Genomic DNA, 27,558 nt, shown 5'->3' on the forward strand with positions numbered 1-27,558 from the left:
CCCCTCCTCCCCTCCCCTCCCCTCCCCTCCTCTCCCTCCCCTCTCCTCTCCTCTCTCCCTCTCCCTCCTCTCCTCTCCTCTCCCTTCCACATCTTACCCTCGGAGTAAGAAATGGAAAGAGTCATTCCCACCTGGGAGGGAGGGAGGAGGGACAGTGTTCTCCAGGGCCTGTGGGCCACCTCTCAAAGGCTGCACTCTAGATCTCTGGCCATGCCCTCCCTCAGTCCCAGTCCACCACCTTATGTCTTTCTGTCACCTGCAGGGACTCCCCTGCTGTGATGGGGCTCCAGGTGAATGTGGGGCAGGAGGAAACAGGTGCCAGAGACCAGCACCTATATCTAAAGAGTCCTTGGTGGGTAGCACTTCATTTCCGTGCTTTGACTAGTACAAAGCAGAGCCCTGCCCAAGAGAACCCCCCAAAACTTGGAACTCCTAGAGGTTTATGACTTACATGTAAGACATAGGGAAATGGCAGAAGGAAAGGCCTTACCAGAGTTGTAAGGCTGCAATGGTTGAATATCTGGGCAGAGCAGGAGCAGAGAGAGGGACAAACAACCAGAGTCTTCACTGGGCAGGGACAGGGCTGTCACATCTGGAACCCACACTGCAGGTGACAGAGAGTGGTGTGGGTGTGGGCTGGGATTGAAGGCATGGCCAGAGATCTAGAGCGCAGCCTTTCAGAGGTGGCCCTCAAGCTCTAGAGACCAATCTCTCTCCCAAGTGAGAAGGGTTTGTTTCATTTCTCACTCCAAGGGACAGATGAAGAAGGGAGAGGAGGGAGAGCAGGTGTACCCCAAGAAGTCACTCGTTTTTCTCCACCTCCGTATCATGTTAATGGAGGAGAAAAAGAAGGTGAGGTTTGCTCGGGTGAAGTGCTTGGTGGGCATGTACATGAGAATCGGCCTGGCTTCTGCCCTTGTGCTGAGAAGAGGAACACACAAGAAAGGGAAACAAAGGCAGATGAAGTTCTGGGCTCTTCTATTTAGAATTGGCAGAAAGGACAGACCGAAGGTCAGAGGGTACACACCCATGACAAATGTGCCAGACATTTGAGGGTCTTCGGGCTATCGGTGGTCCCTTGACCACTGTGCTCTGTCCCTCCTCTGAATCTTCCAACAGCTCTATCTCTCCCCTTCACATCTCTCCTCTCCACTTAGCTCTAGTCTTCCAGGACAGGCACATAGCAGGCTCTGTGGAGCCCTTAAAAAGAAAGCTGATCAGTGGTCTTCTAAAAAAAAGTAGAATTCTGATGCAAAAACTCAAAATTGTCCTTTCTCAAGAAAACATACCCATAGAATAAATGAAATGTATTTCTCTTTTGTTTTACAAAGAAAAACAAGGCAGAGTAGGAATCACATGTTGGGGTCAAATAATATTTTATTTAACCCCTTGGTATTTTATACTATTAAAGCCAATCTATGTTTATAAAACAAGCACATTATTGACATATAAATCTTTAAGGACTTCCAGTGGAGAAAGAATACTCAAACCTCCCAGGTCCTAGGGCTATGGGGGATTTTCTACTTACAAGAACAGCATCTTTAACTGGATTCCTGGCTTTTCATGTCAAACTGTCCCTGCCAAACATTTGAGAACCCTCTGACTCATTCTAGGCTGTTAAATTTCTAGGCCAAGAGGAAAAAATTACTCAGGGGTATAGATTCAGTTGACTAAAAGGAAAAGCAAAACTGTGATAATTTGATAATATCATTCATCAAACTATGTTTCTAAATAGCAAGCATGCATTTATGCATATTAAAAATGCATGATGCCTCGTGTTCTGTCTACAGGGCTGTCAGGCAGAGAACCACTCTGCCCTGGAAAGGCACAGCAAGGGCCAGAAATTTCCTCAGGACTCAGGTCCTTTCTGGTCAGGGTTTGATCAGTTTAGGGCCAGAAGGCACTGACCTGCTAGAGAGAGGGTGACCTTGGGAAACATTGGCCTTTATTTCCCTAGAAAGATCTGTCTTTGTTGAGCTCCACAACTCTACCTCTGCAGCTGCAAGGCTGAAGGAGGAGCGACCCCTGGGTGATGGAGGTTAGAACAGAAGAATTGGCTGGGCCAATCACAGTGCACCTGCTAATGAGGCCAACGTGTCTGGACGCAGCAGCTCAATTTGCATTTATCACGAGAGGGAGGAATTAGCAGTGTGAGTGTCAGAGAGGGACAGATGTGCCCCAGCAGGACCTGCCACCTCAGATACCCGCTGAGTTACCAACACCAGGGAGGCTGCCAGCCCAAGGGATGCCCCTATGCCTCTGCCAGACCTGGCAAAAGAATAGAAACAGATGTCCTTCCTTGGGGCCCTGGGGTCCTGGCTAATGGATGGGGGACAAATTAGCTGGTGTCCCTGGGGTGCTGAATCCCCAGTGCTTAGAGGCTGTCTGTTGTCTTCTAGTCATGATGCCCCTCGTGTGTCTGACTCTGTACCCTCAACCCACCCACATTCCCCGTGTTCTTGACAGATGCAAGGGTTTTAGCAGACTCTTCACAGAGTCTGTGTGAGCTGCTTCCTGAATGTCTCCCAATTCTCCTTAGTCATCTCCTGTTTCTTCCAAACTACTGAAAAGAATGAGAGAATAAATGGAAGGGAGATGAGTGCGGTTTGGAATAGCTATAATATCTCCTGGAAGGTGGGAGGGTCATATTATGGCTGTATCTCAGCTTCTCTAGGGATTGTATTTTCACTGTAAAACAAGAATTTGGCATGAGACTGAATTTGAATTCCTAGCTTGTGATATTTCCTACAACCTTCAGCAAAGAGCCAACGGTAAATTATCAAGTTTTTTGTGTGTCTTCCCACATCCCTTCCATTCTCTTATAATGAGAAAGCCAGAACAGTACAGAAAGTGGTAAAACAAGAGTATGTGCTAATAAAACTTTATTTACAAAGACAAGTGATGGGCCATGTTTGTCTTATCATCTATTTTGCTGACTCCTGATCTAGAAAAAGCAGATCTCCTAGGATATGAAGCGCTCAGCTTTCGGAACCTCTTGGATAGGAGACATAGATGACGGGGACATAGCTGCATGCAGAGGCTGGGCTGTGACAGGCAGGTGGCTGGGGTATAACCATATAAAGCTACCGCCATCTCTCTGTACCCCAGCCAGTACTGTAAGGATGCTTGCTGCCTTTGTTTCTTATTGCCAGTGTTAAGTGAGATGGTGGTTTACAAGACTGGTACTCTGCGACCAGCAGAAAATGCACTTAATCCTTCCACATGTACTGTGATCTACCTCTGTCCCCTTAGCCTGCATCCTGAAATTCTTCATTCTCCACACCATGCTTGGGCTCCTTCTTCCTGTAAAATGACCTTCCTTTATGTTTACTCAAGCATCTCCTGAGAAGGTTCTGGTCTTAGCATTCACTTTCTTCTTAGGTGATGGTGTCATTAGGGGAGACCATATTTTCTCATCTTTAGGATCAGACCATGAGATCTGAATATTAGACAGGAGGTAGCTTAATGAAAGAGATTTTCATCCCTGTAGTACATGGGAATCTACTGAAAACTACAACTGGAGGTGACAAGAATCCAGGACTTACAGGCCATTGTAATAGAGGGAAACACAGGGAGAGTTGTCTTTCTGGGAAATAAATGACTTTTGAGAAGAAGAAATGGATAATTAGAACACATGACAGAGATGGCGGTGTGTGGTGATGTCTGCTTAGGTGTGACCTTTGTTAAGAGCTGTGAAATCCAAAGGAAGGGACTGAGAACAACTGAGTTCTTTGGGGATGCTTTACATGTAAGTAGATAGGAAGCTAAAAACAGCGATATCTTTATCTCAGAATAACATTTAACACCATATAAATATAGCCTGTAACAAATTAATACCGATTCACAATTCTACTTTTAACTATGTCTTATGAATCAAAGAAGCCCAACGGAACAATTAGTCACCCACATGCTCCCCCAAATTTGCCGCCAACAGTCAACTCCCAAAGCTTACAGTCACATTGACGACAAATCTCCTTTCCTATTACTGCTGCTAGTCATCACTTCTCTGACAATTTCTCTTGTCTAATTGCTGTAGCTAGGGCTTCAAGTACTATATTGAAAAGGAATGTAGGCAGTAGACAGCCTTGTCTGGTTCCTGGTTTTAATGGGACCGTTTTGAGTTTTTGGCACTTAGTCTGATGTTGGCTATAGGGTTGTCATATATGCCTTTCTTATGTAGAGGTATGTTCTCTCCAGTCCTACTATTTCTAGGACTTGTATCATAAAGGAATGTTGGATTTTGTCAAAAGCAAAATCTCTTGAGGATTTCATCTAGAGTCCTGATGCCTCAGAAATCTTAAGGAGGGGCTGGCTACCACTGAGTGTAAGCAAACCAGGAACAACTGTGAAGAAGCCCTGTTGCAGACAGCTAGCATTGTACTAGCACTTGATATAATGGAAGACGCCCATTAAATCCCAACAAAGATATTTAATAAAAAGAACATTTTGTGGAAGTGGGGTTCAAGGAGCTTTCAAAGGAGACTGTGGATCTTGCAGCTGTCTGTACTCTGAACCTTAAACTTTCACCCTGCAGTATGTCCTGGAGCCATGGTATTAACTAATTTCTTCAGTGTGTAAAAGATTTACAACAACTGGACTGTGGGGAGGTCACCCCAAACAGGTACATCTATACCATAGCTCCCCATCTATGTCTCAGAAACATCATGGCAGAGGGGGCAGAAAGACAGTAAGTTCCGGATCACCAGGAACTCTACCGTGAAACAGTCTCTCCTAGAAAAGGTTACATAGACAAAACCACAACAATAACAATGTCAGTGGATACTTTAATATAAAAGGTGGAATTTTTCAAAGGGTCCCAGTCCTTAACAAAGAATTATAGGCAGCTACTGACTGCTGGGAGAAAGGGCATTGGTCTCTCTCAGGGACAAGCCCCTTATGGATTGTCCAATGAAGAACGGTCAGTCTTGAAACCATACCAAGACTCAACAAGTTCTATTTATATATGTTTTGTGTAATCATACATATATGGGCATGTAAAAACTATAATCATAGAGAAAGAAGCTACTAACTTGAGCCTGGAAGGGGCACGGAAGAGGTTGAAGAAAGGGTAAAAAGGAGAGGCCGGAGGAAGGAAAGGGAGGGGGAAGGGATACAATTCTATTTCAATTAAAAACATTTAAAAATCAAATAGATTAAATAAAACTGCTAAAATTAAAAGGAAAGAAAGAAGTTGAATCCTGCCCTAAAAATGTAAAGTTAGGCAATAAGCGGAAGCCTGGGCCTTCATGGTCTCTGACATGATGTCTACTGCTGGAACATATTTTCATGAGTCCTGATGCTAATGAACATAAGAAATACTAATTTAAAAGACATATGTCTGTAAATATACATGTATAAAAGGAACATGCATCTATATTATATTGTATATAATATACATTATGTATATTTATACATGTATATGTATAATGTACATGTATAGTGTGTGTATTTACACATATAAGCTATACAACTTTATTATATATGTGGAATTCAATGAACAACATGAGATCACTATATGATTACTGAAAAACTAATATACCAAGCCAAAACCATATTGGAAGAAACATTATATGATAATGGTACAAGTGTGTGTGTGGTTGTGTGTGTGGGTGTGTGTGTGTGTGTGTGTGTGTGTGTGTGTGTGTGTGTGTGTGTGTGTGAGTGTGTGTGTGTGTGTGTGTATATGTGTGAGTGTGTGTGTGTGTGTGTGTGTGTGTGTGTGTGTGTGTGTGTGTGTGTGTAAGAATGCACCTGTATGTGGTGGTTTATGAAGTGCTGGGGATAAAGAACAGGGTTTCGTGCACCTAGACAAACACTCTATCAATCAGACTACACCTCCAGACCCCAAAAATGATACTTACTAGCCACCAAATTGGATGAAGCATGACTAACATAAATATGTATGCCTGAATGAAATTCCATATAAACAGTGATCATAAGCAACTAAGAACATGACAGTTGCTTTCCAATGGGGATTCTCTTTCAGGGGTTCAGATACCAACACTCTGAACTAGTCTGAAAATAGTAAACAGAAATTTCCAGAAATAGTTTTAGATGACTTTAGCATAATTATTGTAACCGCTCTATTTTTTATAAGTTATTATTGATCTCATACTATGCCTAGTTTATAGATTAAACATAGTATTCTACATAGGACAGAACATGGCAAGGGGACTCCAAGACCGTCTACTGCCTTTGGCACTTACTAGGGTCTTGGAACACTTCCCCAAAGGTAAGGGAGACAGCTTTCAAATTCCTAGGTACTCTGAGATGTGATAGCACCTTTGAGTGTCTCTATAGTGACATTTATAAAGATACATAAAGAAAACACTGAGAAATCTCAACCTAGCCTCCCTTGAAGACCACAAGACAGAGCAGATGTTTCTCAGTATGCTTCTTCTGGGATTGATGGAAAGGACTGCCCTGAGTGGAAAGAATTCATGTGCCTAGGAAGTTAAAAAGGACTTTGGGCAGGTAGACTTCCTCTAAACTCTTAATCTCTGTATAGTCAAGGGAAGGAAAACAAAATAACGAACATTAACTCTAAGTGTGAGATCATCACTATAACTGAAACAAAAGGGCATGTAGAATCACTCTATAAACCCTCTGGTATATTTGAAATGCAAAAACATTTCCAGAATTTCAGGAACACTTCCTTTTGAATCTTTAAATATTTACTTAATAATTGTATGGAATGTAATTTTTTGATCCAATCCATTTCTATTCTTTTTCATCTATGGCTTCTTGTTTCCCCACCACCACCACCATCACCATTTTCCCTTCTAATTTCTTATATTCTTTTTTTTAAAAAAACCCACTAAATTCTGTTAGTGCTGAAAGTATGTTCATGAGTGTAGTGCCAGCCACTGGAGCATGGGCAGGCTATCAGGGACTATATCCTAAGAAACTGACTCCCCATCTGCCAGCAGTCACCAATTGCCAATAGCTGCTCAACCAGGTATAAGACTCTGTGAGCCCCTTGCCCATTCACTTGGTGATTTTGTCTGTCTTGGTCATGTGCAGGTCTTGTGTATACAGTCACAGCCACTGGGAGTTCATGTGTGCAATGGCCCTGCCATGTCTAAAACAACACTGTTCACAGCAGACCTCTACTATCTCTGGCTATTAATCTTTCTACTCCTCTTCTTCAATGACCCCGAAACCTTAGAGTCCCACTTACAGTTGATCGTTCCAGAGTATCTCATTCTCTTTATGTTGATCCTTGAGAATCTCTATATTAACCAATACCTACTACAAAGAGAAGTAGATGAGTGTTGAAAGATGGACTAGTCTATGGATATAAAGATAGTTACTTGATAAACAGTGTACTAGATGCGAAATTACCAGAATAACAGTAATATGTTTTCCACTAGGGCCCTACGACCTACACAGTCACAGGTTCTTGTTCATGTAACAGTATCACACTAGAATTCTATTTTGTGGAGCAGAAAATGGTTGGTTACTCTCAGAACATCTGCACCACTATTGCATCTATGGGCTGGTTATTGTACCTTGTGGAGTATATACTATTAATGACTTTTCTCCCAAAGTAGCAAGCATAGAAACCTCAACCAGTAGGATCAAAGAACCCAGGTAAGTACTAGCTTGGTTTCTCCATATTATGACTTAGGAATATGGCATTTTTGGCAATATGGTCTATTTATCAAGTTCTGCAGGATAACTAAAAGCAACGGGCATCCAGTGGGTTATATTTACTAACAATTGGAATGGAGGCAGCCCATACATAGCACGGGATTTTGTCTGATAGCCTATGATGTCTAAGGAGGCATTATCTGTAGATGGAATGAGTCAACACTGGTGGCTCAGAGTGGCCCACATGTGCATAACAGTAGCTTCAGTGCTTGCTAACCCTAAAGCCTGCCTGACACCTGGAGACAAATGGCGACAGAGCACATAACCAGAAAAATCAATCAGATGGTGCCAGCTACATGGCACGAGCAGTCATGGGCCAATGGGGCCTGGTGGAGGGTATATAGATTTGCCCAGTTCCTGCAAAAAAAACAAAAAGCAAACCCCCCCCAAAAAAAAACAAAAACAAAACAACAACAAAAAAGACCAAGTCTGCTTTTGCCACTTGCCTGACTCCCAGGGTCTGTGTCATTGACTCTGAGTCTTCTTACCCCCTGCCCCTAAGGGTCTTGGCTGGAGTGTCTAGCAAAGCAACCATTGTTCCCTTTTAGAGGATGCCTATCTAAACTCCTTTTAGATGTGTATATGTATATATTTTGGGAACCGCCTACAGCGGGTTCCCATATGGCCTTTTCATTGGTTGTTACTGTTTGTTATTCCTCCCCAAATGCCCTCCTCTACTATACATTCCCATCTACTACCCCAGTTAACCCTTCCTGACCCAGAACACATTATTTTAATAGACTTTCTACACACACAAACACACACATGCGCGCGCACACACACACACACACATATATATATATACATATATATATATATATGTATATAATTACATATGCTTCTTCTACACACTATTTTCAATGGACTTGAAAACAAAAGCTTCTTCTGGAAAGCATTTGTCCTCTGGAATGCTACTTTGGAATGAGGGTAGACAAGCAACTGAGAAACATAAATGACATCAGGATTAATTCCAATGTTAAGGACACATGTGCAACCCTATATTAACCTATTTCTGTTGTCATAGAGGGTTCATGCCCCGGTGGAAAAGAGAGCTTCAGAATGCTTGAATAAACCAAAAGTTTCTGTCTGGGGATTCTCAAAATACCTAGCAAAAGACACTGAGACCAACTAGTCTCCCCTATTAACTTCATTTATTTCTGGATGCCTAAGCTAAAATCACTGTACACAGCTTCATATTGTTTGTGAGACAATACCATTATTATCTGTTGGCCTGGGGAGCCCACCAGAGATGTTCTCAAGACTAGGCTGAATGAGAGTGAAAACCTGCCCCCATCCCTCAGAGGACATGCCTTTGGTTTTGTCCACAGCAAAGAGAAAAGAGAGGTATTGGCTAATAACCTCACACCCTGCAACCTGGACAGTGTCTTCACCTTTAGACCTCTGACCCTGCAGAATGCAGGACTGTCCATCTACCCTTCTGCACACTCTTTATATTTGATGATTCCCCACATGCATTTCCCTGCTCCAGAAATCTCAAGCTGGAATCAGGCAGAACTCACTTTCACAGAACTCTCACAGCTCCCTAGTGAAAGCAGTGCTTCGTCTCACAGCAGTAGCTTTCAGAGTGCCAAGAATTCTGCATAATAATAATTCATTTTTGGAGCTCACATGGAGAGGTATACCTGAAAAGACAGAACACTAGAACCCTGTGAATTCAAGCATTGCTAGGGAAACAAAGACTCTCAAACCTGGGAATTAGGTCTGAGGAGCACAGGGATCACACGTGAGGAAGGTAGGTGTAGGTGCTGCGAAGGCAGCTACACTCATACAGAGGTGCGGACAGGAAGGTTGCACGCCCAGCACACTCTGCCTTGGATGCCTCCTTGTGTGTGCATGTGTATCTTGTGCACACTGTGGCTGTGTGTATATTGAGCACACTTAAAATCTTTTGGTATTTTAATGTTTTCCACTTAATGTAACTTTTTGGTACCCTGACTCCTTCCGGGATTTGTAAAACTATGACTCCAGTTGAAGTCATAGGTAGCAGTGGCCCTAGGTAACCCCTTCAGCAATGCCCACAGATGGGCATGTGGCATCTCTTTACCCAACATACAGCATCCTTACCCACGAGAACAATGTGATGCTTTAGTTTGAGGTGGCAGTGGGTTTTAAAGGGTGTTTTCTCTATGATGACTCTTGTGCAGAGGTGGCTCATGGAAAAACACATGTGACCTGAGACATTCCCACAGAGGATGACAAATTAAATTGCCTTTACTTTTATTTTGTTTTATTTTATGTGCATAAGTGTTTTTGTACATGAACATTTTTGTACCACATTCATGGCTGGTTCTAGAGGAGGCCAGAAGAGGGCTCAGATCCCCTGGAATTGGATTCACAGATGGTTGGTAAGCCATGTGGGTCCTGGGAATTGAAGCTAAGTCTTCTAGAAGAATATCAAGTGTTCTTAACAGCTGATCGATCTCTCCAGCCTTGATTGAGGGTAAGAAATTAATTCTCTTCTTTCTGGATATATCTAGCACTCAGGTCCGGCCAACACCCTATAGGGTGAGTGCCATTTGGTCTTGTTAATGTTCTAATTTCCAAGGGACAAACCATGTTAAACAGACCCAGAACATGGAATTCTTGGGTGATATTTAGATGAATTAAGCATAAATGGGTTAGGGGTTCCCGATCACTCCACCCCTATGAATCGCCTCACACCCTGAAAAAAAAGAACAGTTTGACATTGTATGGGCAACATAGCATTTCTAATAGTGCTGTTACTGAGCACTGACTTGGGAAAAATGTTTTAAACACACAGAGAATATTAAAATGTCGTTTTGGTGTTTATTTCCATGACTTTTTGTGATTTTGTTGCCTTTGTTATTGGTGTGATGATGGTTTTGTTTGACTGACTGATTGATTGATTGATTGACAGATTGATCAACAGATTGATTTTTAAAGAGAGTCTTCAGAAGCCAGAAGAGAGTATCATATTTCAAGAGGCTAGAATTAAAATTGTAAGCCACCCAAAGCAAAATTCTGGTCCTCTGCAAAAGCAGTTTGAAACACTTAACCACTGAGTAGTCTCCTCAGGCCCCTGTGTACTTTTGTTTGTTTAGGAAAGTAAAGAGAACCCAAGTATAATCTCCAATAACACCACAAAGGAAGCTTTCTGTTTAGTAGTCATTATATTTTGTGTCCCCTTGTTATGGTTAACAAAACAAAGAAGTAAAAATGGTAATACATTTGGACTCACTTGACAATTGAGTTATAGCTCTCTCCAAGGCTGAAGCCAAGCCACATCCTCCTCTGGTTCTGCAGAAGCTCCTGTGGATTGTTGGGAAGGCTGGAAAGACAGAACTCCTAAAGTTCACTGCAGTTTTTAGTTAGTTAGTCATTAGCTTTACAGACGGCTATTTCAAAATGTGCAAGCCCAAAGTATAAGTCAGGTTAATGAGTTTTCCGAGGCTTTAGATTAGATATGTGCCTCTCTCTATTTTCAAGTTCAGATAGCGGAGTTTCAATAACCCTTCATAAGTCTTCCCATCCTGCTGGGTGGGAAGCAGGACCTGTAAGTCCTCTCAGAGATGTTAGGACAGCAGGAGGGGTAAAGAATTCCCAGCCAGGGTCCTGTCCCCTCAGTCAGGCCTAACTGTGGGAAAGGCTAAAACCTTTCCTTTTATTTCTTCTCCAGCAAATCTAGGGTGCCAGATGATAAATATGGAAGGTGTCATTCAGTAGATTTGAAGATGCTAGAAACCTACTGTATTCCCTGAAATGTTAAATGTTGCTGGGACAACTTCATTTATCATGCTGTGAAGAATGCTGTGCCATGTCTCTGGCTGCCAAGTTGCCACAGCTTGAACTTCATGTTTGTTCCGAGCCTGGGGCACTGAGCTGACCAGAGCTGTCATCAGCTAAGACTCCAACCAAGTACAGTTTTCGAAGTATGCAAAGTTTTGCCACCTTCTATGCTATACTTTATAATCTAAGAATACAGTATAATTTGAGGCTTATATGATTTCACTCATAATCTTAATATACCTTAACTTCTTCAGTTTACTGACTAACTCTTCCTCAGCTCTGATTTATTCACTAATATGGTCATTTTAGTGCCTAACTCATGGCTATTAACACACAGTTCCCTGAAGGATACTCTCTAAACATTCTCCTTGAGATTTTTTCCCCAGAATTTAATACAAAGTATCAAACATTATTCAATACAAAGTATCAAACATTTAATTCTGAGTAGAAAAAATGATTTTTGTTACAAAAAAAAAATGAAGTCCTTGCAGGACTCAAGAGTTGGTTCCCTAGGAACTATTTCGGGAAGCTTAGGAAGGTATGGCCTTTCTGGAAGTGGTATGTCACAGGGGTGGGTTTCACAAGGCTAAGACTCAAATCACTTCCGGTTCATCCTTTCTGCTTTCCTGCTTTTAGATGTGAGTCCTGAGCTTCTTGCTTCAACAACCATGCCTCTGCTCTGCCTTCATCTTGCTCCTCTAGAACCATGAACCAGATAAGGTCTTTCCTTAGTACATACAGCCCCATGGTCACAGTATTTTATCACAGTAATAGAAAAACAACCAACCTAATACCTGAAATCATTCACAGCAGCTTCCATAAACATTCCATTACCCATGAACCTCACAAAAACCAGGCAGAGGTCTGTTCTTTTTAGGCATTTAATATTGAAGATGCTGTTCTCAAGTAAGCTTGTGATTCCAAAGCTCCACCCACATGTTTCCTACCAATCTCCTTCCTCCAGCCCATGGCTTCACAAGGTGCTTCCCCACCTGATGTCCTGGTCGTTTGCCTAAATGTTTTCTCAACATTGCCACATTCATCCTCACAAATACCCCTTCTAGAGAAGTCTGAAGTCAGCCACAGAAGATGAAGAATTATCATAAGCAATCAACATTAAAGACCTTCCTGTCAAAATAAGTAGGAAAATAAGGGACATTTTCCAGAGCAGGACTCCTGGTTTTGATTGTTTACTCATGTACTTACTAATTTGCAAAATTCTACAATCCACAATGGGTACCCCTGTCATTAGCGCTAATTAGTGGGATTCTACCAGACTAATAAATCAACATTACTCTCTCAGTGCCTGGAGACATGGGTGAGGACACATTCCTGCACAAGAATTTCTAAAAATTAGATGGTGGCTCACCACAGCAGCCCTGATTTCCACGGATAGGGTTTGGATACGGAGCCTGTTTGCAGCTGTTTCTAATGATGGACTCGTCATTCAGAGAAACCCAGAGGGAGAGCAAGGGCAGAAAGGGTCTGGTTGGCATACTGAGACAGGATCTACATAACACACCAGCCTTGCCAGAGCCACATGAGTCTCTGTATCACGCCCTAAGGCTCATTGCATGGCTGAGGTTCATGTGTCACAAACCTCCTTCCTGCATGGCAATACTGATAATAAGCTTTAAGAGGTAGAGCCCGTTGGGAGATTGTTAAGTATTTGGACATGAAGAGCCCACGGAGAGAATAAAAATAGTTCTTAGGGGACCCTAGTCACTCTCTAGCTTCCTCACTGGTCTGTGACCTCTCCTGTATGCTATATAGTCTTATTGAAGTGACTTCCATTATAGTGTAATATAATAATAAGGGACCCACTAAAGTCACTATGCTGTTTGGGCTAGCAGCCTCCATACCTGTAAGTGAAATGAACCTCTCATCTTTATAAATACCTGGCTTCGGATATTTTGATTTAGCAGCCAAAGGTAACTAAAATTACTACTCCTGGCATAAGTATGAAAATAAATGACTGCAGCAAAAACTTACTTTCGGATGCCCTGAAGTAAACATGGCATTCTCCAAGTTCCCTAGTTGTCTGGACATTCAACCATACCGTCCCACAGTTTCCCACCTGATAACTTTGCACTCTCTGTTCCTCTTGTTCCTTAGTTATGAATTCTGTGCTTTTTATTTGTGGAACACTGCACTTTTCCATCTTAAAAATAGTGAGTGGTTTGCACTAGCCACCATAGGTGACGTGTAGCTCAGTTCTCAGAAGGCATTTACCTGACCCGGGATTCATTTATTAAACATCATACCTTTCTTTTAACCTTACATCTTCATTTAATTTGCAGTGGTGGGGGAGGGGAATTTTTTTAACTAAACACCGTGATGGAAGGTTATACAGTTACTGACCCACATCTAAGCAAATGTTCTCAGAGCTGTGCAAACCTGGCTCTCTGGCTGGCCAGCAGTGGCCCAGAGCCAATCAGCACAAATGCCTTTTGATTTGATAGTCACCTTACAATAAATATCATTTAGCAGTAGCAATAGAAGGCCTATTACTTTTCAACAGTTTTACAAGAGGACAGATATCATAAGGAAGTTTCCAGATCAAGACAGAAGCAAGTTATTTGATGTGACAGAGATGATTAAGAGGCCAGTCAGAATCTTTCCGTGCAACCACTCTAAAAATCAAGACTTTGTGGCTGGGCTGGTGCTTCATTTCTCTTTGTTAGGGTGCAGAATGCCTTCTTATACCAAGAACACTAGAGCAAGGGGGCGAAGGCCCTAAGCAGGCACCAGTTTCCTCCAATAACATCAGATATTCTTAATACTGCGTATTTCAGTGAACTGCATATTTAGGCAACCAGAAGAGATTCCTATAGTGTCATTACAGCAGCTTCAAAACCTTTTGTGTTAGACTGATTTAAGTTTATATTTTGTTCTTATTTACAGAAGTAGCAGCCCATTGGGCAATGTGAAATCTAACAAATGCAAACTCGCAAGCATTTCCCCATCTCTGTGTCTCATTTGGTCTCTTCTTATGCCATAAACTAATAATCTCAGCACCATACAGCAGTTATCAGAAAGAGGATGAACAGAGATTCGGGAGGTAGGGGGGTAGGCATTTATCTCTATGGGTAGAATACTTCTCAAGCAGTGCAGAAAGCCCTGGATTTAATCCCTGACCCTACAAGCTGGGCATGGTAATTCATGCCCATAATCCTAGCATTCTAATTCAGGAAGTGAAGGCAGAATCACAGGTTCAAGGTCATCCTCAGCATTATAGAAGTCTGAGGTCAGTTTGGGCTGTAGAGCCTGTTTGAAGAAGAAGAAAAAAAGAAGATGGAGGAGGAGGAAGAGGAGGAGGGGAAGGAGGAGTAGGAGGAGGAGGAGGAGGAAGAGGAAGAAGAAAGGAAGAGGAGGAAGAGAGGAAAATGAGGAAAGGAAGAGCATGAAAAGGAGAGAAAGAAAAAGAACAAAGAAGGGGAGGAAGAAGAGAAGGAAAAGAAAGGAGAAAGAAAGAAAAAAAGAAAGAAAGAAAGGAAGGAAGGAAGGAAGAAAGAAAGAAAGAAAGAAAGAAAGGAAGAAAGGAAGAAAGAAAGAAAGAAAGGAAGGAAGGAAGGAAGAAGAAAGGAAGGAAGAAAGGAAGAGAAAGAAGGAAGGAAGGAAGGGAAGGAAAGGAAGGAAGGAAAGAAGGAAGGGAAGAAGGAAGGAAGGAAAAGGAAGGAAGAAATTGACTCACCTTCTAAGAAATCAGAACCAGTCATTCCCTAGCCTGAATGTTGCTAGCTAGTTTTAGGGATTTAGGACCTGTTAGTAAGTTCTTTCTCAATGGGTCTTTCCTGGGGAAGACCTTGAGGTGCTGAAGTGTTTAACTACAAGACACCCTGCTTCCCATGGTTTAAAATTGGCTCCTTTATGGGTTGCTTCACAAATACCAAACCTATGCACCCTATAGTCAGTCCTCAAATTTTCTGTACAAGGGAACAAAGAGGAAAGCTGGCAAACCTCAAACTGTATGAAAGTGTGAGCAGAAGTCCATGTTTCTTCTGCAAGGCATATATTTTGAATTTTCTAGAAGGTAAGCACTACCATTCTGTGTAGTATATGGCTCCCTGGGTGCAATGAAACCCTGATAGCTCACCATAGGAGACAGTGAAATAAATCCTCTATGACACATTTCCCTACCTCTCTGCAGACAGCACTGTTAGTCCCGCATAAAGTGCCTCCCAAGAAGAATGCTGCTGTTCACAGAGTCAAAGTGGGGCAGAAAGCCTAGCCGGGCTCAATTCTGCCCAATGAGACACTTAGAGACCTTAATTTTTTTAAAGGCGGGTGGCAGAGATAGAATCAGTCGGTGGAAAACAGGTCTGTAGGCATAGCCCTCAGCCAGACCTCCTTGGACCCCAAGTTAGGGATTCCAAACTGGGGAAAACCTGAACCACAAAAAGGAGACAGTTTCCAGAGCCTGTTAACACATTTCTTGTGGGACAGTGGCCTAAATAGCCAGTCACCTGGACATGGAAATCTATCGTCCCACATTAGATGGGTCTCTCTGGCGACTGATGGCTCCTCCAGGAATGGCACAGCTGGGTGGAAATTTGCCTCGAGCAGAAATCTCTTTTGTCTCCCCCAATTTATCATCATCATCATTATTTTTTGACTTTGGTTAGCAGATGTTTCCTCAGTGCTCCAGCGTCCTCTTTAATTTGCACACTTATTAATTTGGCTGGCTGAGAGTGGAGACCCTTACCTGCATGGTTGTTTCTATCGAAAGCGTTGCTGGGCTTCCCCATGGAATGGTCCTGACCTATCAACCTATCACCACACAGCAACTTTGACCTGTGCCACCTTCCGATGAGGTCACTGATGGCCAGGGCAAAGTTTGGCTTCTCTGGTACCTCACCAATAAATGAAGCTGATGGTCCTTGAATCCATTTCCTCCCACACTCTACCGGGGGTTGTTTGGATTCTAACGTGTACCCTCACGATGCCCCATTTACAGCTGTAACAAAGGAGTAGCCAATTAATCAGGCACCCATCGTGACAATACTGACCTGCCAGCATTTAAACGCTTTAATTAAAATCAAAGCACTATACAATCCTGGAGAGTGGCCCAATGGGTCTGAGACAGGCAGGAAACCTCTCCCTTCACCAGCCCTGAAGCAAACACACAGCACCAAGTCCCTTCACAGGACCTTTAATGAGAAGAAAAGAGTCTCCACAGATGGTGTGCAACAAGCTGCTACAGCTCACATACAGACAGAGGACATCGTCCCCACCAGAGATGGTACCCATTTTGAGAAATGTTATGAGAAAAGTTACCCTTAGGACCTATCCAGTAAAAAGATTTTCTCTTTCCCATCTTATCCCTCCCTATCTCTGTCCCTCTTCCTCTCTGTCCCTCTCCCTCTCCCTCTCTCCCCTTTCTTTCTCCCCTTCCCCTCTCCTCTGTCCTTCCCCTCCCTTCCCCTCCCCTTCTCTCTCCCTCCCTATCTCTGTCTTCACCCCTCCTTTCTTCTCTCCTTTCCTCTCTCACTCTTGAGGCAGCATTCAGCCTCTTGCTATTCAGACCTGCATCCCACTTGTTTGCCTTTCTTATACCCAGGAATGCCAGCCTCTGGTACTGTGACTGTCAGTGAGCTTGGACAAGCCCTCGCTTGTCAGCAGGGCCACTGGAAAGACCTCTGCATCCTCCTGTCCTGTGCCTGCCTTCTATCACCCTAGCTTAAGCAGGATTTTCTCCTCAGTTTTGAGCCTCAGTCCTAAAGCATGTCCTTTAGGCAAAGTCTTTTTACAAACTTAGTCCTATGCTCAAATATTCCACCAAGGCAGATGTCTGACAGGGTTGGGTTGCTCTCGCAGTTGTTACCCGGGACTCTGGCTCATTCTCTGTACTGTGTGCCCCTTTCCATCCAATCCTTAATGTCTTTATTCTGTCTGTCCCTCAAGCTTCCTTCAAATATGTGCTCTTTGTGAATGCACTAGAAAGCGCCTCCTGCTTATCTCGAGTTCCACATGCAGCTCTCAAGGGCTGAGGCGCCCACAGAGGATTGCCTGGTCCTCAGGAGCACTCTTCCCCTGGCTGGGCCCTGCCTCATTGTTTATCCATCTTCCCCAGGGCTTGCATCTGCTGGCTTCCTGCTCTACTCCTGGCCCTTGGCCCCTCTTTTTCATATCCTGCGCCTTTCAAGTTAGTGCTCCTTCTCCTTTGAAGGATACTGATACTTCCCCTAACAATTTTCATGTTGGAAATATGAAACGTAATACTGTTTCTCATTTCCCTCCTCCTCACTGCTTCTGTTCTGTGTTTATTTTAAAAACTTTTTCTCTGTGTACTCTCTTGCACACTCTCCCCTCCCCACATTCTTGCCTCAAACTTAAAATCAGAAAACAGAAAGACTGACATCCCTTTCTTTATAATTTCTGCTCATTATGCTGCAGAAAGTGGACAATCCCAGAGGCAGACAGGACACAGAGCCAAATATAATTTCATTGTTAGCAAAAAGAAATCTAAGGACTCCTTGATACTGAGAGATAACTTCCTAACTAAACCTCTGATTTCTCTTTCACTCTTCTCTTTGAGTTCCTCCTAATTCACCTTTGGCTTCTCTGCTCTTAAGAACGTCACTACATTGTGTAGACAGCAATCAAGATTTACTTTGTGACGCTGTTCCCTCTACCACAGAGGCTCGGAAAAGCCTAGCTCTACAGGCCCAGCGAAGAGCCACAGGCCATCTGCTGGCAAGATTCTTTCTTGTTTGAGAGATGACAGTTTTGATCAGTTGAGGTTCAACACATTGTGCAAAGCAATTAGCTTCACCCAGAGCCCACAAACAAGTGCTAATCTCATCCAAGAGAAGCACTTGCCCATAAATAGCCCAACATCTGGGAAGCCTACCTAGCCATGGTGACAGATTAGCCTGTGTTACAGACACTCTCAAGCTGTGTTCTGTGGAGCACTAACCAGACTTAGGAATTCTTCCTCAATTTTTGCTCTCCTTACTACAGGGGGAAGAATAGATGTTAACAAGAGACTCGCTGTTTGTTTAATATCTCACGATCCCAGTTACCTGAAACCAACCATAGCTTAAAAATTCTGAATAGAAAGTTCCAGAAATAAACTAATCCAAAATCTTAAATTGAGTTTAACAACTATCCTATTCCATGGTGCTTATGTTATGTAGTCCTTAATTAACTCAATAATGGCCGAAGATTTGCAAGATTAAATGATAACAAAATTGGAATTGGACATAGCACCTGGAAAGACACATGAATCCTGTGGCAGTGATAATAGGGCATATAGGAAAATCATTGCAAGTTAATATGGCTAAAGCGTCCATTGGAGCTAGGCTGGAAACAGCTGCATATAAGGGATTTATATGTGTATAAGGGATTCAACTGCTGTGTCTGTTGAATATTTCACAGTCACCATCTCCTTATAAGATAGTGCCATTATCAAAATTACTTAAAAATATGCTACTGGCAGAAAAGACATTAATTTAGAAATCGTATTCTTCCCCATCCTTACATTTTCCTGCAAAAATAAAAGGACTCAAACACCACCCAAGTCTTTTCAGCTTTTAAACAAGCCATGTCTGAATCGTGATCTTTCTGTCTGTGACCCCAACCTCCATTCATAGCAGGTCCATTTGAGACATAGCACTGCTAAGCCATCATTCCCAGATACAGATTATTAAGGCAATTGCTTATTGTTTTATCTAAAATTACGATAGGTATTATGAGATACGTTTTTAAAGTTCTTAGATTTATGAGGGGGCAGGAAACATTGGTTTTATTTAAGTCACTTCTATAAGCGCCCAGAATTTAAAATGACTACATTGAGTGAAGGCCAAAACACTTTCCCAAGTAGACTTTGACTGATTAAAGGGTGGGCAAGAGATTATGCAGTAGAAAACAAAACTCAGTTCAGCAACTGTGGGGCTCACATGCCAGAGATCATGTCACTTACAAAACCTAAATCTTAATGCCTGGAGCTCTGTACGAATCTCCCAGCCATCATCATGTGCAGTCAGTGCTCTGACACTGCCAAGATCCATGAACATGTTTTGTTCTGAGATTCCCATCTTGGGAAGACTCCAGCCTCCTAAGGTTGTCCATGTTCATGGACAGACAACATACTGTGCCCAGATTCTGTGAAAACCCTATAAGGGGACTCTATAGCCACGTATCTGTGGCTGAGAAAAAAACAAAGCAAAATATTGATTCTGTGGGGAAATATTTATGTCTCCCTACCTTACGTAGGAATGACCATAACTATCCCTCTGCATTCACAGGTGAGCACTTCTGAGACACCTCCCTTCATGAAAATCCATGGATGTTCAAGTCCCTTCCATAAAATAGCAAGATTTTTGCATGTACCTAACCCATAGACTTTAATAAATCAAATATAAGTGCTATGTAAAAAAATTAAGTAGTTATATCGCATTACTGAGGGAGTAATGGCAAGAATAAGGCCTGTACCTAGTCGACATAAAGGCATCCACCGTAAGTCTAATCAGCAGCGGCCTGAATTGTTGATGTTTGTTGTTTTATTTCCCACTCAAGTTTAAATACATGTGATGAAATCTTAACACCCAAGGTGACTCTGGAAGGACATTAGGTAATGAGGGTGTGGCCTTGTGAGCCAGATTAGTGTCCTTAATAAAAAGGTCGAAGTTGAGAGCGAGCCTCCTTCACAAGGCAGAGATACCACAAACATGTAATTATTAGCCATATTTTGCACATTATGACAATGTGCCTGATTAAATGTTTTTTTTAAAAAAAGGGATCGTTTATTTTAGCTCACATTTGCAAAGGTTTTAGTCTTTGGCTCTGTTTATTCTAGTTCTGTGGCAGGAAGGACCTCACGATATCAAGAGCATATGGAAGAAACCGCTCACCCCATAGCACACAGGAAACAGAGTAATAAATACAGGAAGGTACCAGGGCAAGATGGAGTCTCCAAGGACATGACTATCAACCTGTTTCCTCTGGGTCTGTCCACCTCCCACTTCCCATCAACTCCTAGTAAAGCTGTTATATTTTTAATCCATCAGGAGATTCATCCTTGATCAAGCCAAAATTCACAAGATCTTACACTTCCCTGAAAGCCATAGGCTGGTCCCTAATACATGAATCTGTGGGGACATGTCACATTCAACTGTTGATCAGTTCGGAAGCAACTTCTCTTACCAATTGGCCAGCCTGTGATCTGTGTGAGAAAGAAACGTCTGTTATTGGAACCATCTAGTGACCAAGGTCACAAGAAATCCCAGGGTAGTAGATCTTTTATTTTTCTTACATGTGAGCAGTATTACACTGGTGTAGCATTTGACTTTGTGTCCTTCTAGTTCTTATCTATAAAATGTATACAACATTGCCTTCCTGTCTTTGGGGGCTGTGGCAAAAGTTACACATGACAGCATGACCCGGTTAACCTAAGGAGTAATTTTTCAAAGGCCTGCTTTCGTGTCAAAGGTTTCCCAGTCTCTGTGAACTGCCATCCCTAACTAATATTCAAAGCACTTAGCTCTAGCCTAATGGTCAATGAGTGTTCCAGGAAGTGTCCTAAATTGATAGATCGACATATCCCCCAAACTTTACATTAATTATTAAAGTTATTTACACTTTAAAACTATTTTTAGTGGAGCCTGAGACCTTGATAGTAAAAGAAAATCTGGAATATTCATTGTGTGCCGTGTGGGTATCAGAGCTGTAACATCTTTTCCTTTCTCCAAAATCGTGATTTCCCCTTTTACTTGAATGATAGCGATATAATATGGGCACTAATTCTGACCTTTTTAGTTCATAACAACTATTCAAAGGGGGCTTTATAGTCACTATCTTTGAAGAACTTTGGATATTTCTCAGTGATCCGTGTTTTTACAGGTTGGTCCCCTCCTAACTAGTGTCAGAGAGTAGAACCATTAAGAGGCAGATCCTAATGGTAAGACTTAGGTCACTGACCTTGAAGGTAATAATAGAAACCTATTATATTATATCTATATTGCTTATTTCCACTCCCAGGATGTCTGGAGGTAAGCAACTCCCTCCATCTCACATTCCACCACAAGGTACAACCTCAGTACAGGTCCAAAAGTAGCAGGATCTCTGAAACCATGAGCCCAAGTTAACATTTCTTCTTTTTTAACTTGATTGTCTCAGGCATTTAGTCATGGAATGTTAGCATAACCCACAAGGTTATAGATCAGCCTAAAGGAATGAGCTATGTGCCTCAGTGTCTTCTTCCATTAAACTGGGACAAGGATACAGCATTGTATGGATACTTGGAAGAGTTAACATATTGATTTTAACACCATGAATATTACTCTGCTATTTAAAACATTTATTAAGCCACATCTAGTAATAACATCTATAACGCCAGAACCAGAGACTCTGAGGCAGGATGAGTTGCAAATTTAAGAATAACCTCACCCTCTTGCTCCTCTCTTGCTCTTACCCCCTTTCTCCATTGTCCCCTCTCTCCCCATTCCCTTACCCCTTCTCTCCATGTGCTCATGGCTGGCCTTTACTCCTCTATTCCTCTCCTCTCTCTCTCTCTCTCTCTCTCTCTCTCTCTCTCTCTCTCTCTCTCTCTCTCTCTCTCTCTGCCCTACTACCCTCTTAACTTCCCTCCCTATGCCCTGAATAAATCTTATTCAGGTAAAACAGAGATGTGGGGAAACAGGGGATAGAAGAAGAAGAAGAGAAGGGGAAGAAGAAAGGGAGAGAGAAGGATGAGAAAGAAAAGAGGGAGAGGAGAAAGGAAACGGAGAAAGATGAGGGGGAAGAAAGAGAGGGGGAAGAGGAAGAGGGAGAGGAGACCAAGGGGACCTTCCTTGGCCTCTCAGGCCCAGGACTCAGTAATACCCAAGATTAGTAGGTTCTAGATAGATGGCTTGACTGGCTGGAAAATGATTAACTTTCCCTTTAATAATCAACATATTTTACCCAAGGGCGGTTTCAAAACATCTTACCTCTGTGTAAGACTGATCATTTTTCTAATAACTACCTGTGTGCCTTTTTTTCAATCACACCTAGAGAAGACACAAGCTTCTAAGATAATAGGAATGGCTCGATTCTCCTCTCATTAATATAATGATTCTATAACACAGTGACAGATAAAAGAACATTCTCTTATTCCACTCAAGGCTGGTTTTACATAAAAATGGACCATAACTCAGAGTCTGTAATGTCTATGGAAAGGTTAGACTCGTTACCATCCAAATAGGCTGAGCTAATAAAAATTATATTTGTTACAATCCAAATAGATTAACCGGCCTTAAGGGCTTAACAATGTATTACACTTTTCAATTTTCTTATAATTAAATTAACATAAAATCGTCCTCACAAATAAATGACTGTTTCAGAAAGAGTTAAGCTCTGCTTAGCAAAAATAGCCATTCTGTTTACGTGCTCGGTGTCTCAGGTAGAGCTGCCCAAGTCAGAGAGGCTCTCTTTCTGTAGAGAGGACACCTCCCCCTAAAAATTAGCATGCTTCTCCTGCCCTTCGTGCTGGGCTTAGGGGCCCTGGCTCCTGACAGAGGCACCCCAGCAATCTGGATAAAAAGCAACCCCATACCCCTCCCTACTCTCCTCTGGCAAGCCTGGCCACCATACAGTGGGAGGAGCCTCAATTGTCACATCTGTAAACTCTTACAGGAAAACAGCACTGGGGCACTACTTTCTGATACCAGTGCAGCTCTTGGATATATGTTTCTGCCGTCCCCTGCCCAACTCATCCTTCCTTGTTTCTTCTGGCCCCCAGGCCTCTGGGTATTTCTTTTTAACCTTCCTGCTATAGGTCCTAACAGAGTATTGCTTGTTTATTTAAATGTATTCATCAGAACTTTAGTGCCTCTCACTGTCACCTGTGGCTGTCTCTGATGGGATCACAATGATGGCTTGGGACTTAGCTAAGGTCTCACAACACAAAAGAGCAGATGGCCCTGAACTGGTTGAATCCCCTAAATGTTACCATTCTCATGAAGTTAATTAATTTACCATACATCCTTTTTTTTCCTTCCTGGACATGCCTTGAAGAATGAGGAGAGAGGAAACGGTACACAGAGCCTCTTCATTTTAAAGTAATCTGAAGCCTGGAATTTCTAGTTCTAAACGTGAAGGGAGAAAAATTCATGAAACAGGAGTGCACAGGAAAGCTCCAATGCCTGACAAAGGGCTGCTGTGATGATAGATAAACACTTTTTAAAGATTTGTTTTATTTTTAATTATGTGTATGTGCAGGTAGGGTGTGTGACTGCGGTTGCAATACCTGTGGGGGTCAGGGACATCAGATCCCCTTTGAGTAAAGTTATAGGCAGTCTTAGCTTAATGTGGGTCCTAGGAACCAAATATGGGTCCTCTGAAAGAGCATCAAATAACCCTAAATTCTGCATCCCCTTTCTAGTCCCCATGACACCCTCTTAACTTTTCATCTTATTCTCCACCTTCCTAAGGATCAGGGGAAACTTCCCAGCTTCTGGTGTGGGGAAATAAATATCATAGAGCGACGATGCAGACTCAAAAACCATGAGAAACACTGAGGTACGTGAGACCATGAGTATATGTTGGGGAAAATCCTGGATTGAAACATTATTGGACACTGCAGCAAAGGGGCCATTCATGGCCACGCTGTAGGCAAAAGGTTCATAGTTGATTTATCGGTGTGAACTTGTCCATGTGTCAGGAAGCATCAACCTTGAGTGCCATCTTTGAGTAGGATGTCTCTACAGCTCCAAGGGTAAAATGTCTCCTAAGATATGCTCATAGTGATAGACTATAAACACAGTAGGCAATATAAACAGCCCCTCGTATATCAATATGACTAGTTCCCTGAAGGTAAACAATCTTAGAACGTGTTTGGTCATGCTGGAGCTCCCTGTCATCTATACTGGCTTGTACAGTCTTGCAAACACTTTGTACAGTCTTCCCCACTTCGGAGCAGTTTATCCCTCAATAGTCCCACCACAAAAGGATATGTGAGAAAAATAGCCAGGTTCAGATAAGTCCCTCTTGCCATGTGTTAGTAGCTTCTATTGAAGCTTTGAAGGGAGATGTCAAACGAGATGGTGTAGCAAGCTCTTTCAGTTACCTATGGTGCTCGTTTATGATGGCCCCTCTGCCTATCCTCAACCCTCCCCAGCATCAGGAGGAGCAGGACCCAGTCCTACACTTAAGATAAAGGTGCTTTAATTCAAACAGCACACAAGCAGATGAAGAACACCACAGTTTTCGTCTTAGACTTCTGCCTTTAATATTTCTCCTCTCTCTCTCCCTCCCTCTCTCTGTTTCTCTTTGTCTCTGTCTCTCTCTCTCCCTCCTCCTTCCCTCCTCACTCCTCTTTCCTTCTGTAAACCTTTATCCCAAGAAGAACCACTCCTACTGTGTGTGTATGTACTGTCTGTCTAGTGTCCCACTGAGATTAATGTGACTTGCCTACCCAAGCATGTGTAGAATTATTTTCTGGAGATTTGGCAACTTTCTAGTTCCCAAATATAACAACAACAACAACAACAACAACAACAATAATAATGCTAAAAAAATTATTATTATTATTATTATTATTATTATTATTATTTGGATCCCCTTCCCCTAACTGGCAGTAACCATTAACTCCCAGTTGCCATTCAAGGTGGAGTAGGACCTCATGGTCACTTGTTTGTAATGTTCTATACTGGTTTCCAAAGAGAGCTAAGTGTACACTGCTCTCATGAGGAACATTAAGAAATACCAGGAAATATTCACTTATTTCTCATTGGGCTTGGCCACAGACATTGGGATTTTCCCAAAATGCTTGGGGAACAATACATAAAATCAAATGGAAGGAAGAGTAAGTCTGTGTAACTAGAAAGATACCCGCAGAAGTTCCATGAGGCAGGTGAAGAGTCCCACCATGCCTCTCACCCTCACCCAGCCAGGAGAAGACCCAGTGTAGAAGATCCAGTTAGCCAATCAGGTGGCAGGGAGGGTGGGGACATTACAAGTGAGAGAGACAAGAAAGAGGGACAAGAGTTTTGAGCTATATCTAATTGAAACCAATCCAAAAGCAAGCACCTTTAACAGAATGTGTGCCCACTACATAGCTAGCCCCAGGAAGGCTGCAGCCACAGATCATTCTCACGCTCACAGATTAAGCTCTGCTTCACTGCTAGCTTCACTCTGAGCCCTGAATTAGTCTGCAGCTGCTCTGAGACCAGCCACCCCATTGTGGTGAGCTTGAGCCTGGGATAAGTCTGAACAGGATATAATGTACTTAGGCACATCACATAGCACACAAACTCATACACACACTTCAAAGGGCACACACACAACACTCCCCACAACCCGTATGGCACACACACACAAACCACATACCCTACACGTGACACACAACCCCACATATACACCTCACATTACACACACACATACACAGAGAGAGAGAACACATAAATATGTACAGCACACACAAAATCCCACACAAACTGCCCACATGGAACACCCACACAAACCCCACACATTTTGCATGACACACACACCCATGCACACACACACACACACCTCACATGATAAACACAAACACACACACCGTGATATTCACACTTGATATAACAACATACTATCTTCCCCACCTCACATGACACACACTCATAACCGCACACATACAACTTTCTTCCTACACTTCACATCAATCACACTATACCTTACACATGACACACACAAACCCAGCACACACATTTACACACACACACACACACACACACACACACACACACACACACTCCTAATATAGTGCATGCACCCAAAACCCACATTCTCACTCAACATACACACAACCCCACACATCCCTCAGATGACACATATATGGCTATGCTGGGCTGTGTACTTTAAAGAAGCTGGTGGAAAGGGCCCCCAACAGAGACAGAGACACCAGTATCATGTGTTGAAATGCCACAGGGTGTGCCATAAATTGTGTCAATTCAAAATCTAAAAAACTGTAAGAATAACTAGGAAGTACAACCCTGGGATGGACAGAAAATGACTGAAGAGGGTCACTAGTTGTAGTCCCCAAGGAAACCAGGAGCCACTTTCTTCATACTGAGAGTGCACTTAGCACGTTGCCACAGCAAACTCACCAGAGGTCCCTCCTTCTGCAGCCACTGCTTCAATCCTGACTTCATGCGCTCTCCCGGGTGGTCCTTTCACCCAAACAGGGCTGCCCCACATGTGCCTGACCCGAAGTGTGTCAGTCCAGCCCACTGATCAAAAGCTAAGAGGTTCAGGCTTCGTTGGCTTTGCTCTTTTTCTGTTTTCCCTGCTCGAAGCCTATTATAACTTAATGCACTAACCTTCAGTTCTTCTGGACACCAAGCTCCGTGGGGAACTGGGCGCTAAAGTCTTAGTGTCCGCAGAACTAGTACCAGTATGTCCACCCTGTCCTGTTTCAAATGCACAGTGTTCCTCTAGGGACATTTCCAAACCCACTCGAAACCTGCAAATGGGCCACATGCAGAGCAAAAGGCATCTCAGGCGCCGTGGGAAGGAATTCTAGACCTACATGTTAAGAAAGGCTCGGAACCTTCTATTTCAGATCCAAAGGAAGATGAAATTCCTCCCCCACGCACCTGTGACATTCGTTCTGTGAAGACTTGGTAAAAATCGATTGTCAGAGTTAAAAAGGACCCTTGAGACGCTCTAGCTGGGGGTTATTAAGTGGGGGTGCACATCAAAATCACCTGAGGAGGTTTTTCAACATGGACAAGAGACTCTGATTCACAAATTCAAGTTGAATTATAAAGGCATTAAAAGGCTGCCAGTCGGTGGTGCATTTTGCATTTGCTATTTGAGTCGGGCCGGGGGTGGGGGGATTTTTTTTTTTTTTACAATTTTTCAAAGTAAAAGATTATCAATTACTCATGCATGGCTGTTGTCCCTTCCACCTTGACCTTGGCACGTGAACTTCTCTGCACCCTCACAATGTTCGATTAAGGAGAGGACCTAGCAAGAGTGGGATGGTGGGTGATCACAGGAACATAGGGGAGCGTGGGGCTGGCTCCTTTGATCCCCTCCCTCTCTTTTCATTCCTCCCTGGACACGTCCTCTCCTGCAGCTTCAAGTGTGCATTCATGTCCTGTTCTGCTTCATCTGCCTTTCTCATCTCGGACATCTCTCCTCTTCTCCACTCTCTTTGGTCCTGCTTCCCTC

The sequence above is a fragment of the Rattus rattus genome, chromosome 4 (genome assembly GCF_011064425.1).
Source record: "Rattus rattus isolate New Zealand chromosome 4, Rrattus_CSIRO_v1, whole genome shotgun sequence".
In the NCBI taxonomy this organism is placed as follows: domain Eukaryota; kingdom Metazoa; phylum Chordata; class Mammalia; order Rodentia; family Muridae; genus Rattus; species Rattus rattus.